Source organism: Larus michahellis, chromosome 4 (assembly GCF_964199755.1).
Source record: "Larus michahellis chromosome 4, bLarMic1.1, whole genome shotgun sequence".
NCBI classification, from domain to species: domain Eukaryota; kingdom Metazoa; phylum Chordata; class Aves; order Charadriiformes; family Laridae; genus Larus; species Larus michahellis.
The window spans coordinates 9,547,393-9,567,210 of NC_133899.1; the positions used below are offsets into that span (position 1 = coordinate 9,547,393).

Sequence of the window (19,818 nt, forward strand, 5' to 3'; positions counted from 1 at the left end):
CTATGGGTCTAATCGAGTGGATTTTCCCTGTTCTCATCATGCTAAACAGGAACAGCTATGACTGATGTTACACAAAACAGAAGACTTCCCCAGTAACTGTGCATATATTTCCATATATCCATATGGCTTCGAATATACCCATAAATTCTGTCCTATACAGAAACAAGAGGCAGACAAAGAAATAAATTTGGAAGCCAGTTTCAGTTGAGTCCAACTGACATGACGTGGGAGCCAGCAATTCCTCTTAAGTTCAATCTTCCATCTTAGCAAAAGAAAGATTTGGTAATGACTTTGAAAACTCTTACATGAGTCATTTGCTAAGAATACTAAAGGATGGAATTAATTTTCCTCTGAATTAAAAATCCTAGTTTGGGGTTTTTTTTTTTATTCCAGGAAAGAAGTACCTAAAATCACAGCAAGTCTGTTGCGTTATGATTTTTGCCTATTTTAGCATCTGAGAAATTATAATTTCAAGGTAGTAAATGCCCTTTCTTTTCTGCATAAAGAATTGCCATTATTTGGTCTATGAGTGAAACAGATATTTGGTAACATTATTCTAAAAGAAGCTGGAGAAAATAATAAGAGTTCAAGAATAAGGAAAACATCTATTGAAATTCTATACAATCATATCTGGAGAAAATACTGGGAAGAAATTATTAGCCTGCATTGATTTAATGCTCCTTCTTTTAAAAACCTTAACAGTTCCTTGGGAGACTATTACAGCCAGATTTATCTGAACTTTGTCTCATTCTGTGGTGCTCTCATCACCTTCTTGAGGAACAGTTAACTGCAGAAATAAAATATTCACATTTCCTCCATTTTAAATCTAAGGGAAAAAATAATCAGAACTCAATTGGGTACTGAACTTCTTGGAAAAAAAATTGGAACACAGAAGATGAAATAAGGGGAACATTTTGTGATCTGATATACTGTGAAGAATTTTCACAAAATTTATTGTTCAATGGTAAGGACAAGACTATGGATTTCAGTACAGGTCAATGAATCAAATATATGCTTCTTGGTTTTCTCAGGCTCTGTGAGAATGTAACAAGTATGTGATACTTAATTTGAAAGAGCACAAGAGTTACTTTATACAGAAAAAACCCTGAAAACAGAGGTCACATTCTCTGAGCTGAAAGACATCGAATAAATCTAAAAAGGATAATTGTAACAAATAACTCAAATTTCACTCTTTGTTTACTTATTATCAGAAGCTTTTATGAAAAGTCTTGGCATTCCCTTGCTCAAAGATCCCTATTCCAGTAGCGTTTCTTCTACCTGACTTTAGAAGCGACAACTCACACTAGGATGATATTGGGGGTAAGTTATTTAATGATGGCAGTTCAGAAGAACCAGACTGATTAAGTGGGTTCAGTCCAGGTTTAGGTAATTAAAGCTTGTACAGCTGAATGACTTGGAAGGGCTGGAGCAGCTTTATCTTGATCATTCAACAGGAGAAACTCTTCTGACAACCATTTAGGCTCAGTGCCATGTAAATATTCTGCCATAAGTAATTCAATCCACTTAGCTTCCTTGCAGCAATCTATGGCCTCTTCAAAAGACTACTACTACTATTTGCTTCTGAGGATGGCAAGATGCATCTGATCTGCCTGTTTTACTGTTTTGCAGATCATTTCGTACTCCCCAAATTCTTAAGTACATAATTACGTTTGAAATAATTAGAATCACAGTTATAAAAAAAAAAAAAGGGGGAAAAGAAAAAAAAGGGGGGGGATCCCTGTAGCAAGTGTGCTGGAAAATTTGAAAATTTGAGTTTGGGAACCCACTGTATGTGGCACTCTGAACGCTTAGACCTGACCCACGGAAGTTCAGCAGTAAAAATCTCACTGAGTTCAAGGAGTTCAAGAATGTGGAGAGGGAATCCGTAGTATTAGTGTATTTTAAAATAGGCAATACAGACAGAGGTTAAAAGAAGGATCCAGGCACCGAAAAGATGAAAGACTAAGCGGTATGGGGGTGAAAAGTCAAGAGTAAGGATTCATTTTATCTCGGTCTTCTTTAATGCAAGAGGAATAAAAAGAAATTTTATTTGACAGAGTGCATATGGAGCAAAGAAGATCCATGTTCTTCCCAGCTCTGGTGCTTCTTACTCTATCTTTTATTTCAGCTCTCATGATGGAGCCTATAAACATAGCTTGCTGAAGAATAAAACTTAACATGAAACAGAAATTTCAAGTACAACACCACCATGATCTTTCCCTTTGCCCATATTTAAGCATATTAATCCATTCTCAAAAGCATTGTCACCTTCCACATAAACACGTGCTAAGATTCCTTTGATATCCAAGAATATGTAAAGTTGCTTATCATCCCCTGTCACAATGCTATACCCTGCCCAAAATTCACCGATGGCACTGCAGAAAAGAGAAACCAAGCAAGTGATGTCGGTAATACCCCTGCGTTAGTCATATTTGGTGTCAAGGGTCCCTTTCCCACAAGCACTTAGAAATCATAGTTTCACAGATAAATGCTTTGGAAATTTCTCGAAGGAGCACTGATGCATGTCCTGTACTCAGTGACATAAAGCAAAGCTGAGAGATAATTATCCTGTGAGCACGGAGTCAGTGCAGTGTAAAAAAGGTGCCAAAAATTCCAATGCTGTCATTAACTGCTGCTGGCTGCTTGTCATCTGAGAGTGGAGGACAGCCCATCAGCCTGTACTGGTAGATGGGGAGATGAGAACATACCTGTACACAGCAGGATATTTATAAAATCTAATCATGCAGGAAAAAAAATACAGAAATTGCCTCACAAAGAGTTGTAGCACTTATTTCAGTTACATGACATTTCATTTTTCCTGTAGAGCTGGCAATGTCATATTGCTGATCTTTCCCTGATTTAAAACTAAGTTTCCAAAAACCTATTAAATACTGAATTTTTGTACAGTCCCTGAATTGAAACAGGACCAAGGAGGAAAAGAACCACTAAATCAGTGGAATATTTTGTCTATTTGAAGCTGATCTATTTCCTTTGAAAGCTGTCAACATTTTAAACTCTTTTTAAAGCATTAAAGTATTAGCACTTAAAACAAGGGGTTTCTGCTCTCGCTTCTGTGTTATCATGCAAATAAGCAAAGAAATTGCTCTATGCCTATGGTGTTGTACCACTAAATAAAAAAAGAGGAGCAGCAGACGTTTTTAGCCTCTGACTCCAGCCTCCTCAGGCAGGCCACGCAGCAGTACTTTAGAGAGGTGCACCCACTGCAAAGCACACTCAGGTGTACGCAGCACGTAGGGTTCAATACACGCTAGAGTAAACTTAAGATATGCGATACAAGACCAAAAACCTATAAGTATAATGTGCCACAAGAAGAGAGCTTGAGAAATCCAAAGGTTTCATCACTGGCATAGGGCCTGGAAGAGGAACATGTTTGTTATATAGAAGCCCCAGATGATACTATAAAAAAAAAATAAATAATCACATTCTATGTCACAGAAGAAGAAAAGTACACACTGAAAAACAACCACAGCGAGTCTGGTCCGCCCCTGCCTAACTCCTGCTCAAACCATAACATCTAAGAGAAAGGGGAACCATTCCCTTGCTCTCCCGCCTGGATGCCAAACTATCCTGCAGGAAGTTAGAAACAAAGTGCTGTCGGTCTTTTAATTACCATAGTCTTAGATATTTCTCTAACTGCATTAGCTATAGCCTTTTCAAACAAAGCTAAGTTACTGAGTTGATAGTGAAACTGTATTTTGGTTTGCAGAAAAAAGTGTTCCTCTTTATTTGTGGCACCACAGTATTTACGATAAATATCTTAATCTGATATTTCAACTGATTAATGTACATTTTATTTTATTTTACTGGCTAGCCAAGTTCTGTAGCCATTTCAAGAGACAACTTCCTAAACTTCTAAAACATTTTGACTTTATCTGATTTCTCTTTCATCTCTTGTATTCAGTTGTAAAACACATTTTTCTTATTCATAGAGAGTGCCACAAACACAGATTTCAGCTGAAGTCTGATCTACATGACAGCTGCTGAAGCCACGGACAAGAAAAACTATATATCAAATTGAACAAAGCAGGATATAAACGATAGTACCTTCCACAGGAGGTGCATCGCTGAACATCACATCTGCGGAGCTGGTTAAGATATATTGCTTTGACTATTGTATTTTATTCTCGTGGCAGTGGCAGATTGAGAGTACTTCTGCTGAGACTTCAGCAGGTCTTACTCTCCTAGAAAGCTGGCGGCAGCAGGACTAAGGCAACTCCAAGTGCCGCTGCAGAAAGTGGAATTTCCCACACCGAACTGGGTGGTTTAACTCATCTGTGTGGGATGTAAACATAGAGCTTCACCTGGTTCAATCCACCTCCGGGTGCAATTCCCCGGAGAGGACACATCCTCAGATGGCACGAACTGGCATCGCACCTAACGCTTCTTTATTTCCACCTTTCCCCTTTCCTTCCCGGGCTTTCGGGAACATCCATTCTCACCTAGGCAGGCAGACAGGCTCCCCCCAGATGGCCAGCGGAGCTCAAACAAAGGAGAGCTTTGGTGACATTTCCAGCTGGCATTCTTACAGCTGATGCTTAATAGACAGCAAGATGTCCTGATGCTCGGAAACCTCAGAGTCCAAACCCAGGTGCAGCTCAAGCGAGGTTTCAATGTGACAAGAATATTCTGCAAAGCTCACAAAACCAGTTTGGGGTTCATACAGCTCTTACGCACCAGGTACAGAAAGGAAAAATTAAAAACTGTAGCCCATTCCCATGCCCGCTATGCTCCAGCACATACAATTGGAAGGGTTCCGCTACAGGAATATGAATATTGAGCATATACATCATTTACCTCTGGGAATATGACCACCATTACTACATTACTTGCCCTGGGTACGTGCCTCTCTCTATAAACCTTCCCCTCTTGATAGTTCCTTGCAGATTTTTAAACAATATTCAATGGATGTGGGGAAACAGTAGGAAAACAGGGAAGGAAGAAAAAAAAGATGGAAGGCAGGCAAAACAGTCCTTGGCAGAGGAGCCGGAGAGCAGAACGAGATGGCATTTCCGAGGACTGTGCAGCACATGCAGTAACTTCTGGGAAAAGCTGGGGAAAAAAGAAGTGGCCCGTGTTACAGCTCCATAATCACTTTAATAGGCCCTTTTATCGGTGAGTTCCGTTGCAAAACGGGTCTCCCCTTCCCTTGGGTTTTCTCTCGCTCTCAAAGGTTAACCAGCTTTACGTTTGTCTTTTGCACCTCTCTCAACCTACTGAGCGTTATCTAAGTATTAATTTTATAACTTTAGTAATGCAAACTTAGAGTGTCACCCTCATTTTAATGTATGCAGCTGTTGCATCTACATTGACATAACACCGTTCAGAAGCATTTTGGCACACGTTGGATGTTAACAGTTGCTATATAAACCAAAGTTTCACTCCAATTTCATACAGAGATTGAAATATTCACAAATGTCAGATTTGTGTCTGCTCCCATACTTATATAACTTGAAAATACAAGTCATCACGCATGTAATACACCCACACACCCTTTTCTTAGCATGGACTAAAATACAATTCAAATACAATGCTCTGTGACGGTTTTAAACTCTTAACATCAGATTCGGGATTTAATTATGTATTAATAAAACTATTTGTATGAATGTTTCAGTAAAGGTCTGAAACACCTGTCAACAGCTAAATATATTCTGCCCTTCTGTTAAGAGGTTCTACAGAGATTTTCTTTGATCAAAGGCAGATAAATCTTGTACTACCTGAGTTTCTGTACATGATAGAACACAAAATGTATTTATTTATACCGTTGCACTATAAGATAATATGACATAACAAAAATAAATGCATATTCCTACATTTTAGCCTGAATACCCTTACTTGGGTAGTAAAAGGGAAAAAGGGAGGTATCTGACCGATGCTACATATAAAACTCAGTAGTTCAAAGATCTAAATGATAAATCTTATGCTACGGTAGCTCTGTGACACTCTGTAGAGGACCCATGTATCTCATCCAATAGACACATTACATTCCTCATTTAGATAATATTTTTAGCTGCTAGAAATGTTTTCAAAATCCTCTATTTTTTCTCTATTTACTAAAAGGTAATAATCTTCTATCAAAAATATCTTGTTTAGCACTTTCATTTACACAAAGCAAAGGTTGGCCTTAGCAGGCAACAATCAATGATGGAGGTTTGCATTGACAGCATCTTAATTTCCTAATTGCTTTTTATTCCCTAACTTAGTTTTGAAAATTTTCATGGAATAGCCTCTATATAGAAACGGCCACGAAACAAACAAAAATGTACCTTTCCATTCAATCTGTGAGTGTTTACCTCCGGTATGCAGCAACAGGACACACTGCAGTGGGTTTATAGCAGCTTTCTCCTGAAATCAGGAAACATGGTCCAGTTTTCAAGTGCTTTCCCTTTGCAATTCTCATCTTTCAGTATGACATTTTATCCACTTATTTATTTTTATAAGGACACTTCTCCCTAAATAAATGTTCTATGGAACTCAAAGGCTTGTGTAATTGAATTAACAGGTTTATAGAATATAAGTTATAGCCAAAATTGCAAAGGTGGGGGTGGGGAAAGAAGGAATATTTCAGCAAGATGCAGCCTATTATGTAAATTTGTCACCACATGCCATACATAATGAATAAACCTTGTGCTCTTAACACTTTGATTATAGACTATACAGACAATGCAAATTAAAATTCCTGCTGCTCTATAAACGCAATGAGAGGAAATTATGTAAATTTTAACACATTAGATTGATTTGGTTGAAATGAAACCTGTTCCACTTGATGTTTTAGGGGAAGAGCCACAATTACAATGATTGAGAAAGTGCAGTGTTAATGAAGTGTGTTATTGCTAATCAATTCCTCCTCCTCTGGTAATGGCACAGGCATGTGCACTGTCACTACATCACTCACTGGCAAATCTAACCGCAACCACTCACACCACCACAGAGTTTCTATGGCAGAAATTAAGGATTCCATAATCTCGTGTAGATGGTCCTACTTAACATCAGAGATTTCACAGGAAAACTATAGACCTTCAGGAAGGGTGCGTGTTCCCTTATATATACACACACAACATGCATGTGTGCTTGTGTATATATATATTTATATGTACACACGTAAAACTTCTTGGCAATACCGCCTGGCTGACTATAATGCTGCTGCCTTGAATGCTACTGTAGATTGAGTGTGATACCAACCACGTAACTTCACCTTGAGCGAAATAATCACCTTTCTACTGGCTGATCTCTTGGAAAATATAGAATGAGATTATCACATGGTAATAATTTGAACACGCTTAGTTAATTGAACTGAAAAGCAAGGTCTTTCAAGCTTAAAAGGAAGTTTTCTGTGCAAATTGAAGAAACTGAAAAATCAGACTCAGTGGTTTCAAAAGTTTGACACAAACAACGTCTTCTTCCAATAACAGAGTTACCTGGGAACTCTGGTAGGAATCAGGCACATCTTTACAACTGAGTATAGTTGATTTCATTCCATAACCTTATTGCAAGGAACCATAGCGCACACAGCTGATGGAGCTGTGTCACAGTTAGCTGATCCGTGAAGCAGGTTAGACCTTCTGCACACAAAGCAGAGGAGCATCTCTCCAAGCATCACGTCACCATTTTAAACAAAATACTTTGCAGAGCTCCTCACCAGCATGGCAATGAATTGCAGAATACTGCACTGTTCCCTTGTCCTAATTATTTATTGTGTTCTATGGGATAGTTAATTAGATTATCTATCATAATTTTGCATCTCGCAGTCCTTTTGTTCTATAAAAATTTCAATTGCGAAAGGATCTGCAGTATTAGAAATTTGTGGCACTTGTTATTTCACAGGTAAATATGAGAAGGTGGGAGGAGCAAACTCGTTTTATTTTCTTTCTATTTATATAACTTCTATATGATTCTCGGAAACCTTTGTCACCACATGTAGTGACTGCATTTGCTTCCTGTCTCTACTGACTTATCTCCCACTAATTTATTTCTGTTCCTGCTAAGATACAAGGAAGCGCTCTACACAGAGGCATCTCACTGGCTTCAAGAGCAGTTTGACACACGGGATCGTTGCAGGTTGTGAATAGAACACATACAGAATCAGGACAACGCAGGCAATGAGAGAGCTTTTATGCAGGAATGACATAGCAGATAAACATACAACACATACACTAAGACTGGCACTTACCATAAGAAATTTTAGTACATTATGTTTGGTCCGTGAACATGGAAAAAAGCGGGGTCAGGCCCCAGCTGTTAAAGGAAATCTGGCAGACCAAAAGAAAATGCAAAAATAAAAATAAAAGGGAAAGATACAAAGGAATTAATCTTTCCTAGAAATAAAATGACATTTATTTTCTGCACGCTGAGAATCCAGTCTTGTATCAGCATGCAAAACTCTGCAATGTTTAGGGTTTTAAAAACGCCGACCAATTTTTGCTTCGTTAATCCTGAACTAGCGTGACTGCCACCAGTGGTGAGAAGCACAGGGAGTGCCTGGGACTGAGCACTGTCCTTCAGACCATGGGCTTCTGCCACCACCCTCCATTTCTTCTGACTTTTGGCTGGGTCTGCTGGACAAATCAGCTCTAGAACTCTCCTCCGCATTAGGGTGCACAGTCTACATTACACTGCGCTAATTAGAATCTCAAAGCACGATGTGGTCAAAGAGCCAGTTGGAGCTTGGCAAACAGAGATTTGCAAAACAGAACATGAAAAAATCACATCAGATCAGGAAACAGGAAAAACAACGTCGAGTAAGTGAACAGGAGCAGGAGCTAAGCATTTCAGTTTGCAAGATTTGGTACAGATGTTCAGTTATATAAAATAAACACAAAGAATCACAGTGGTAAATATCTCACCCCACAGGAAGGAATCAGCTTCATTTCCAGCTCACAAAGATCCTAGAAAACCGAATCTCTCCATGCTAGCTTTTGCTTGAATTCTTTGACTTCTGCCTGCTTTGTTTATAGGAAAAAGCTCTCTTTGATGTTGGAATATTAGAAGGAGTGAAACAATAAATTTCCCATATTCTAATACCCAGACATCCTGAGCTTGTTCAAGGACCCCTTGATTCATGAAGGCAAATAATTAAATTACCTGAGCTTTGATCAAGGAGTTGCTGCAGTCCCTTTTTGATGTAGAATGTGGCTGTTTGAAGCTCCAGGGAGATAACTAGCCCATATGTTTTTAACCCTTTTGCCACTAGTAGCGGATTTTATGCAATGCTCCAGCACTGCAAAGTGCGCACCACAATATCTTTTGGGGATGCTGCTCCACCAGGAGTACAGCAGGTCCAACAGAATCCTTATATCACAGACTCGATGGGATGTTTATGGAAAGGCTGAAACTCCCCCTTCCTAAACAAACTGAACTTATTTTTCAGTCAAGTTAACTTGCCTTGGTATCATGCTTTGGAAGCGGGTCTTTAGATGGCAGGCCATCGAGACACATAAAAATACTTCTGAGAAGCAAGGTTTGCTTTTGCAATACAAGAGTTTTCATCGCGTTCCATGCTTTCCAACTATTTCCACCAAAAGAAACTTGAGCGGACACACACTCATCTAGTCAGGTGAAAGAACACTCTTAAAATAGGAAAAACAAATAGATAGGTTTAAGCCTTTCATTCTTCCCTCTCCTCAAACGCAAGCACCTGGATGTAGTCCTCTGTGCCATTAACGAGTCAAAGCCCTAGCCACGCTGCCCGAAAATGGAACAGAAACTGGAAGTCGATACAGATGCTGTCCTATCAGCTGGTTTGCAATTTTGAATACGATTACTGAAAGAATTCCTCTCCATAACTGGGGAATTATGCTCCTCTTCATTCGTTCTAGGATTCTTTAGGGAAATGAGGAGGTTACTAAAAGGGCATAATTAGAAGGCATAATTAATGTAAAGGGATCTCTTACTCAGCTCCCTGTACAGCTTCGACAACTTAGCCATATATGTATGCGTATATATACACCCCTAAATTTTAGCAACACTTCCGTGGATTATGGAAATGACCTCACCAGACTGCTGAGAAGTGGGAAAACAAGTTTCGCAACAGGACTTTTTCTGGTATCATTCATGGTAGAAAGGCATCTGTCCTTCAAGGCACAGCTGCGGAAAGGATTTGTGTCATTCAGCCTGACATCTCAATTCGTGAGGATACAGGCTTAAGAAAGCATAATGAATATGCCTGGCTTACTATAGATAAGAGACAAATTATTTTGGGGCATGAGGATGTGGAGAGAAATTCATGTCTTTACATTTAAAATACTTGACACCTTATTAAAAACTTGGTATGTTTCTAATTGGTTGGAAAATAAAACTCGGGGCCTTTTATAAAGCCCAAAGAGGAAATGTGCATAATCAATTGGGAAGAATAAGAAAGGAAGTTAAGGTGTATACAATTTTATGTTTTTTCCATTAAGTCACAGGGGTTGCATATATAACTAACACGTGAAACAGGAAACCGTCATATCTGAGTGACTCAAAATACTCCTTGTAACATTACTAAAAAGCGCGAAAGGAGGAGCTGCCAATCTCAAATTCAAGCAGCAATTAGCATTCATTAACTCAAAGGAATAAACTGCCCAAGGCATTTATGGGTTAAATATGGTCTACTTTTAAGCACATGGAAACAGTTAAAACACAAGCTTTTCTGCAGTTTATTTTGAATGATTTCATTTCTAGTAAAAATGGATTTAATTTCCAGATGGGCTATACCCCTAGGCAAAAACATTCTTCTCTCCTCCAGTACGCAAAATGATTTAATACCAACAGAAAAGTCTTTTATACACATTATTAATATCATTTACATTACTTTCTTTTCTTTGCAAATCTTTTGCAAAATATAAATAAAAGTTAAAAGTCCCATTTTTCAGTAGCTCTCACATTATGTGCGGCTTCCAAGAAATGACTTGCTAGTCACTCATTTCTGAAGGGAAATATCCTAACAGGACTGAACAGCTTTGAGAACAAAACAGAGATTTGCACCCAGTTCATCAGTAATCTGGTACATGTAGACAATCTGGCCCAAGTCTGCTGCAGAGGATGGCCTACAGAATCTTACGAAGGCAGTAATTACAGCTAGCATACTTTCTGACCTCTAGCTCATCAGAAAAAAAGCCAAGGTCACGACAGCGAGCAACTGTCAAATCTTGGTAAGTATCAGAGCTGGCACTTTCTCTATAGACTTGGTTGTTTCGGCCAAACTAATTTCTTGTTCAATTTGATTGGATAATTAAACAAATATTAATGCAATTTCTTACATATGACGGCGTGTCTACTAGCGTTCCTGTAAAAGCTGGCTTAGCCCTGAAATGCACATCTCCATGTAAATTCTGTTTAAAAACATGAGTTAACATAACTACCAAAACTACTTAAAATTTCCGTATCAAGGATATTGTTCAATATCACCAATGTCAACTGAATAACCCCGTGAGCTCCAATACAGTTTCTCTGGTTTATATCCGGTTGACCAGACAAAATCTTACCTAGTAAAGTGTAAACATCAGATAAATAGTTTAAACTTGTCTGCTCATAGAAGTCATTAAAAAAAGTCTGCTACCAACAAAAGCAAAATTCTGAGCTTATATTAAATAAGGTGGACATTTCCCTAGCCTTCTAACCATACAAATACACACTGAAGGTCACAATAAGGTGGCATTCAATGTCAACTCAATGCCATTCAAAAAAAAATTATGACTTTTGTAATTTGACTTTTGACTTTCATCATGTGTTTTGACTGCTCCTTTAAAACCCAGGCCAGCTGCCACTTTCTAATTGGTGGTGCTACAGAATCACAGCACATCACTGCAGCATGGAGGAAATCTTTGTGTTTCCTTTTCCAATGGAGTTTATCGTGTCCTAGTCATGTATGACACCCGCATATTGTATATAAACGGTCTAGGGAGGCAGTAAGGCTGACTCCCATTTCCCTTTTCAGGAGATCACTTATTTCTCAGATCACACCAATGTCACCTTATTTAATTGTGAAGGTTTTTTTGTTATGAAGTCATTGAACATACTAAGAATTAGTTTTTCTCACATCTAGCTGCTGCCAGTAGTTTGACATATAACTATCCAAATAGAAACCAGGCCACAAAGCAAGTAAGACTTCTGCTTATGGATCCAAAAAACTAAGTAACGTGTGCAGAAGGGAACAGAACATTATTAACTACAAGATTGTAGCGAGGGGCATGACTGCACTGCAGCCTAGGAATGGGAAGCCCTTGTTTAATTCAGGTAGAAGTAATAGCCAAAGGAGAAGACAAGTGTTGGATTACCCTGACCCAGAGAAGAATGTCTCCACACTTGAGGATAAGTGGGGACGGTTGAGTAAAGCAGAACACAAAAATAAAAAGGAAGGCTAGAAGAGTCCACTACACCTGATAAAATGGAGGTCATGGGAGGGCAGAGCAAAGTTTGCATCCAAAAATGTGAAACTTTGAAGATGAAAAGTTCACTGCATCTTCTGCTGTAGAGGGGGAGCAGAAGCTAATAAAGCAAGGCACAGGAAACATCATAAGCAAGTTCAATGAACTCAAGATGGTGATGCAAGAACCTGAGAATCAAGAACTACACCTAGGAGCACAGACTCTATCTTACCAAGGCCGTATAGACAGTAACTTTAAATGTTGTACATTTTATTTCAACCTGGATCATGCAGATACCCAAATTAGCTCTTAAGTCTCCAAATCAACTTCATTTGTAATCAGTGGACTGTGGACTTCAGTACAGGACTGGGAGTCATCGAAGAAGAGATCAACTTAAATGAGCCTCACTACAAGGGTATAGCCAAAGACTGCACCATAGAAAACCACATATTAGAGATCTCTAAGAGGATTAAGTTTAGTACTTGAAACATGACTACATACTCATAGTTCATGAACATATTTTTTTTCATATAAACATTGCAAAATTCACAATTTTCAGGACAGAAAGAACTCCGATGACCATCCTAAGTCTGACCTACAGTCACTTGCGCTGCTACCTAATCAGCCCTTTTGTATGTAAATGATAAATTGTATGTAAATGCCAATGCCTGCTATGTTTTCTTCTTGCTTTAGAAAAAGAAATGCTATGTAAATTGCCACCATGCTAAAAAGAATTGAAATGCATACTAATCAGCCGTATTCTCTGAGCTATACCAGCTAGAACTGGAACGGTAACAAATAAAAAGGCAACAATCAGTGGTGGACAAAGTTTTCTCTTTGAATCAGAGCCCCAAGTAAAATTATTATTCAACTGCTTTTCAAAATTCTGGAACCTCGTATGTCTGGAGAAATTGGGTTTGAAACTGTGAATGAACAGTAACTTCCACTAATGTGAAATACTGAAGATCTTCACGGCAATTTCAATTGCAAGAAAAATATGCTGAAAGAGAATGGAAAGGAGACGTTATCTTTAAAAATATCTCTTCACTGTGTGCATTGGATAAATGTTTGAGTGATTCTTCAGTTACATCAGGTTGGTAATCTCTGTGGTTAAATAATGATGGTTACATGCAATACGAAGCTGGAGGTTTTGATCACTGCGCTGTACATACGGAATTTACCTGGCACCGCTCAACTGTTTTAATCTTGGTCATTCCTCAGAAAAAGCTTACAATCATTTCTGTCCTGACCAGAAAGTACCCTGGAATGAAGAAAAGCACTAAAACCTTGTCTTGAATGGTGATCTGAAACTTAGAAATACCTAGAAATACCTAACTACATCAAGAGGTGGTCAAGTCTGCTGAAAGGGAGCGCTGCCTGTTGGAAGGACTGTTCTGAAGAGGACACGATTTAATCCTGAAATTTCAACTGTGTCTTCTAGGGCTAATAAGACAAGATTTTTATTTTGTAAATGCTATTCGAAGTCCTGTATTTACCACAGGATTTCTCTCAGGTAAAATTAAACTATTATTGTCAAAAATTAGGTATAAAACTTTTTGAATGTCGATTTTTCTCAAACAATTTAAAGGTTGCATTTTTTACCTGTTGCTTCAATTAACGTTTCCCAGTAACGCACAAAAATTAATCTTAACTATATAAATGAAAATATACATAAATGTGCATAAAGTGCACATAAGATGCAGGCAGGTACAGAATGTTATATGACTCTTAAAATGGTCTGAGAATCCTCGCCTGGGGTCTGGAATAGTCACAAGTATTCTGCTCTGGTAATGAAAATACTTTTATTTTTGGTTCAAATGCCAGCCAACTTTGCACAAACTCTATTTCTTTTGTTTGCCTTACACTGTCTACATACAAAAAAAAAATATAAAAAAATTAGTTGATAAAAGATGAAAGGAGTAACACAGTTATTCACTCAGCAGACAAGATCTTTGAGATAATTACTTTAAATCAAGAAGGGACAGACCATTTAAATTTATGACTTAATGCCGACACATGCATGTATTAATAAAACAGTTAGCATTAATGGAAATAGGGTTTAGTCTCCTGATTCAAATAGAGCTATCATTTCTGGTTTATACTGAACTAATGACTTGTCCTTGGCAGAATGATATGTATGCATGTATTTAACTATTTAACTTAACCACTGAGACCAATTAATATGTTTCTGAGGTTTTATTTTATTTAAAAATATATATCAGCAGCCTCACTGGGATAAAAATTATGTTGAACCAGAGTTTCTATAGCACCAGTTTAACCTTAAATGTAATACTTTCACATGGACTATCTGGTGATGGCACTGTATAAAATGAAAAGTACCAAAACACAGTGCAGAAGAAGCAGCTCTTCAATGGGAGCAACATCAAGTCAAGGAACTTTTTAGCTTACCAAGCTAGTGTAGACTCTGGGTGATCAGGAGCTCATGTGAAAAGAAATGGTGTCTGCAAGTGGATACACCATAAATTTAATCTCTATCCCACTTGCTAGCATGAGGACGGAAGCAAGGAAACCCCAACTAGTTGCACCGTACAGAGAAAAGGGAGCTAAACGCTCGGTGCTGTGAAGCTCAAACGTGGAAATGCTGTGAATTGTGTTTTAAAGGGTTATTGAACATAATTCCTTCTGCTCATCACTCCAGCCTTCGCCTATGGGGCTCCTGTCTCCACAGCATCCTTGGGAGTTCACCTGAACAGTGTCAGACCCTACCAACACAATTAAATGAAAGCTTAAGTGCAATTACTGTCTAGATAGGTACTTCCTACAGCTTACATTCGTGTATCAAAGTTCTGTTCAATTTTGTCTACTTTACAACACTTTATAATCCACAATTGCATTTTATGTTAGTTTATGTATAATGTGGCTGCAGTCTACCTGTTGATGAACTATTAAATCTTCATTATAATAGTGAATTATATTTGGAAACCTATTGCTGCATTGTTCACCAATCAGTCTGGAAAATCCTGGCTCCTCTTTTACATTCAGTTACTTGGTCCTTTTCTTTTAATCCATTTACATTGATTTCTACTACTCCAACTCTGCCTGCCATTGCATTACAATTAAGAATTCTGATGAACTCTTGCTGATTCAGAAGGGAGAAGGCTCTTACTCATTGCCAAACTTTGGAGAAAAAAAAACCCACACAAAACCCCCTTAGAATTTGCTTAAGCCAGCACTTTAAAATTGAAGAGCTAAGTTATGGCTCATGGAGCCAGCAGAGCTCAGTGGGACTGGGATGCCTGAAAGCCACCGCGCCACCCAAGCAGTTATGGAAGAAGGCCTTATGCCTTTGTCAGGCAAAATTAACCATAATGTCACCTTCCCCAAGGGCACTGCTCAGCAGCGGGGCCGGCTGCTCCAGATATTTGTCTCTGAGCTCCTGCTGGCTTGTGAGGCACTGCTAATGTCCCAGCCATGCGTAATGTTCTCTGGAGGGCCTCGAACATGACTGGCAGCTCTAACTTTTCCACCCACCTTGAGCTCATTGAAGAGCTTAAGGGATGTTCCCTGCCTTGGAGCACAGAAGATGGGCAGTCAACGGATCTCGGACTGCTCTTTGTGACATGGTGTCCTCAGCAAAGCAGTGCGCATTTTCCAGTGCAGTAGTTCCTAACTCTCTGACCAAGAGTTGTTACTCTAAGATAATTCTTCATTAATATCCTAAATCCGGTGATTGACAGAAAGCTGTACAATTATTATGGCACTGTGTTGCCCATTTTTGGCATCAAAGTTGTAGACAATTTCTATTAGACACATTAGCTTCTCTGGCTGCATATCTGCCCAAGTGGATATAATACAACATTATAATGTTCTGCACTCTGTTACTTATACTATATATTTTTTATACACAGGAATTTGATTGGTCTATGAATCAAATCAAGAATCTGCGCAGCCCAGCATCCCGCCTTCAGCAATACCCCAAAGTGGTTGTCTAGGGAAGCACATCAGAACAGGGCAGGTGGAAATGAGAGTCCTTCCAAGCCTGCAACCGTTTAAAATCTATACTGTCATCTATGTCCTTTACAATGCATTTGCAATGATAGGTTGTAACAATTTCTTTTATATGCCAAGGTGCTACAGGGATACATGGAAATCATTTGGACCAACCTACTTTTCTCAGTTCTTCAGTTGTAAGCTCCACTGACCTAGATGTATATGGGTAAAATTAGAACAATTTGGCCCAATATGTCTCATTTCTATTAAGGTTGTCTTTATAAGATCTCTCAAGCGTGACAATATTTTTGAAAGAAATATTTTTTGTTTCGCCATATCATTTTTTCTGTCTTTAAACCCTTTCTCTCGGCATAGCAGGAACTGACACTGCCTTTGAAAAAGGAAGAAAGAGATAGCAAACCCCTTAAAAACCACTGCCGCTGAGAGGACTGAGCCGCTTATTTTACACCTAGGCTCCAGCTGTGGCACTCTTCAGAGCATCTGAAGTTCCACGATTCCAAAACTTCGCAGCGAGCGCCAAGGTGGGTCGTGCGACGGCGCAGGTAACGCGATCCACTGCCTGGGAAGATGTTAATCCTGACAAACTGCCCGCGCATTAGCCCGGACCGCAGCGAGATTGAATCCCGTCTCCCCAGAGAGGGACGGCGATGCCGGCGGTAACAAAACGGCTTTTCATCGCGCCCCGACAGCGGCGGGGCCGCGGCAGCGAAGAGCATCAGTGCCCTCTAGTGACCGACAGACCGACCGCCGCTCCCGCCGGCACCGGGAGCGGACACCGGGCCCTGCATGAGCCGTGCGTCCATCCGTCCCTGGGCTGAGCTACCGGCCCCGGGCTGAGCCACCCACCCGGCTCAGGGCTGAGCCCGCGGGCCACGGGTAGCCATCCAGCCCTGGGCTGAGCCACCCACCCATCCCGGGACTGAGCCACCCACCCAGCCCCGGGCTGAGCCATCCCGACAGCCCCAGGCTGAGCCACCCATCCATCCCCAGGCTGAGCCACCCATCCATCCCTAGGCTGAGCCACCCATCCATCCCGGGGCTGAGCCCGCTGGCCCCGGGCTGAGCCACCCATCCATCCCGGGGCTGAGCCCGCCGGTCCCGGGCTGACACATCCATCCCGGGGCTGAGCCATCCATCCAGCCCCGGACTGATCCACCCCTTCAGCCCCGGGCTGCCGAGAGCCCGCGGCCGAGCCCCGCCGGTTCCATTCGACCTGTTGAGCGAGGCAGAGCGAGAGCCAAGGCTCAGCACCGGGAGCTTCCACAAATCCCGGCTCCTGGAGCCACAGCTCTCCTCTGGGAGGATAGCCTGCAAATTTGCTACCCTTCGGTAATATTTAAATGACTTTAAAGTCCTTACTTACACAGGAAAAGGAAATGAATGGGTTTAATAATTCGGCACATGAGGGCTTGCACTTAAATGAATCAATAATTTCACAGCCTAAGAGTATCCCAGTCTTCAGTACCAAAACCCAAACACAGGACTATCTTCTCTTATAAAAGAGTTTTAGCATGTGACTATATAAGAGTATATGACTACTGTGTTTCTTAACTAGTAATATATATATATATATGACATAAAATGACAATACTTAAGTTTAAAGTAAGTCCTCTTAATTCGTATGGTCAAAGTGCCTGATCCAAATCAAAAGCCATCTTTCCACTTATTTCCCTAAGGCTTTGGGTTGGCCCCAACAAAGGGACAATGAAAACTGAAGGCCATTAAAAAAAAAGGTGGTGGGGGGGAAGGGTACAGCATAGGCAATTATACACAGATTTTTAGCTTAAAATGCTAGTAGAAAATCTCAGACACAAAAAAAGTCTAGAAAGTACATCGCTAAACTGTTTCAAATTAATTGATTCCAGATGAGACCTCTGTTTCTCCCACACTGAAGATATTTTGCTAAACATCCAGCTCACAAAATGGATTCAAAATTGGTTTAGGGGGTTCACCAACAAGAGGAGACACTAGTTTTAAGTTTGAAATTACTTTAAATTTCTATGACTTTTGAGCTAGAAATAGCTTCTATTGTGGAAATCTCAGCAATAAAACATTTGTTTCTCAAGTTGTGCTTTGTTCCGTTACAGCATTTGTAGAAAGCAAAAAATGTTAGTCTCAGTCTACTGGAACTCTCAACTTCACATATGTTTCTCACACTAAATTAAATTAAATATGTCAAATGTTGTCAGAATAGCATATTAATTGAAGCTGAAATCACATGATCTATTTTAAAGCATTTTATCAGATAAATCACAGAAATCATTCTAATCTTTGTAGTTTCCCCATACTGTTATGCAAAAGAAAAATTAATTTACCTGTCCTGTCTCTCAACCGACCATTTCCATACATATTTCCTTCTGAAATTGCTGACGATAAATCGCAATGACTTATCTCATCTCTTGACATACCCTATTGTAGCAGCATTTCTGGTAATGAAGTAATCTAGCTCCTAGTGATTTTTTTGGACAGGCAACACTTAAAATTTTAGCAAAGTTAAAGCTGATGGAGAGAAGCTTATAAATAGCATCCTCTGTCCATGCTCATTCTCTGATGCTCTGGTGCAAGGCTGAAGTGACAAAAAAAATAAAATAAAAAAGTCCTATTCTAGGGCCTAAGAACAAGAGCCTGCAGAAGAAAGATGTCTTTTAGGTAATTTTCCTAAAGAATTTCCAGTTCTTTTATTGAAGATCTTTTTCCTAGTTCTGTAACTTTATTTTGTTCTTCTCCTGCAAGAGGAAGGAGAACTGCTTTAGAAGCACAGTCGGAAACTTCTGTTTTCTAGAGCGTAGTAGACTAAGAAATATGCCAGAAGAATGTTTTGTGTGTATTAAGGTATGAAGCTGAAACCAGACCTTCTGCTCTCAGTCTCCCTACTGTTCTCACTGCCCATCTCCCAGCAACGTGAATTGCGCCGCTCTGCCCTGAAAATGCTGCTCATAAGCAAACATCTGCAATTCCACTTCCACATACTTCTATATACCTCTCCATATAAAATCATCCAAAGGATCAAATACCGTCATTGATTTGTGTTCCAAATCTCAGTGGGCAGACCTGACTGAGGCGGACATCAGATTAATTATTGCAGAACTTCTACGCTGAACGCAAATTTATTTATTGGTATACCTTAGGCAGTGTAGAAAATGAGAAGAAAGTATTTACCTGGAGAATCACAGAGACTTTGGAAACACTGAAGCAAGCATAAGAGCAAGGGAGGAGGAAAAAAGATGGACATTCAGTAACGTCTGAGTGCGTGCTTCCCTGCTTCTGAATCTGTTAGTGCTTTTCTCATTCAACAGTCTCATTAATAAATAATTAAAAATATTTAATTTCTTCATAGAGGGGTGCAGAGTCTGTGAAATTCTTATTGTATCACCGTCACAAATCAACAGGAAGAAAGTCTTTCCCAGGGAGTTACTAGTCACTGGAATGTGAAGAAGAAATGAGCATTCTCCTTATAAAGGGCCAATTTCTGAATTAGTGACCT

General features: G+C 39.7%; 1 protein-coding gene across 3 annotated transcripts in view; it reads right to left on the minus strand.

The window, feature by feature from the left end:
* The window catches only part of CDH11 (cadherin 11), an 85,531-nt gene that overhangs the window by 64,085 nt on the left and 1,628 nt on the right, over positions 1–19,818 (minus strand). Inside the window, exon 2 of one of the 3 annotated variants that reach the window (XM_074582885.1) lies at positions 6,285–6,363. The exons of the other annotated variants lie outside the window; for them this stretch is intronic. The gene's annotated coding sequence lies outside the window, so the exon portion shown is untranslated. The remainder of the gene's footprint in view (positions 1–6,284; positions 6,364–19,818) is intronic. 3 annotated transcript variants of the gene reach the window in all.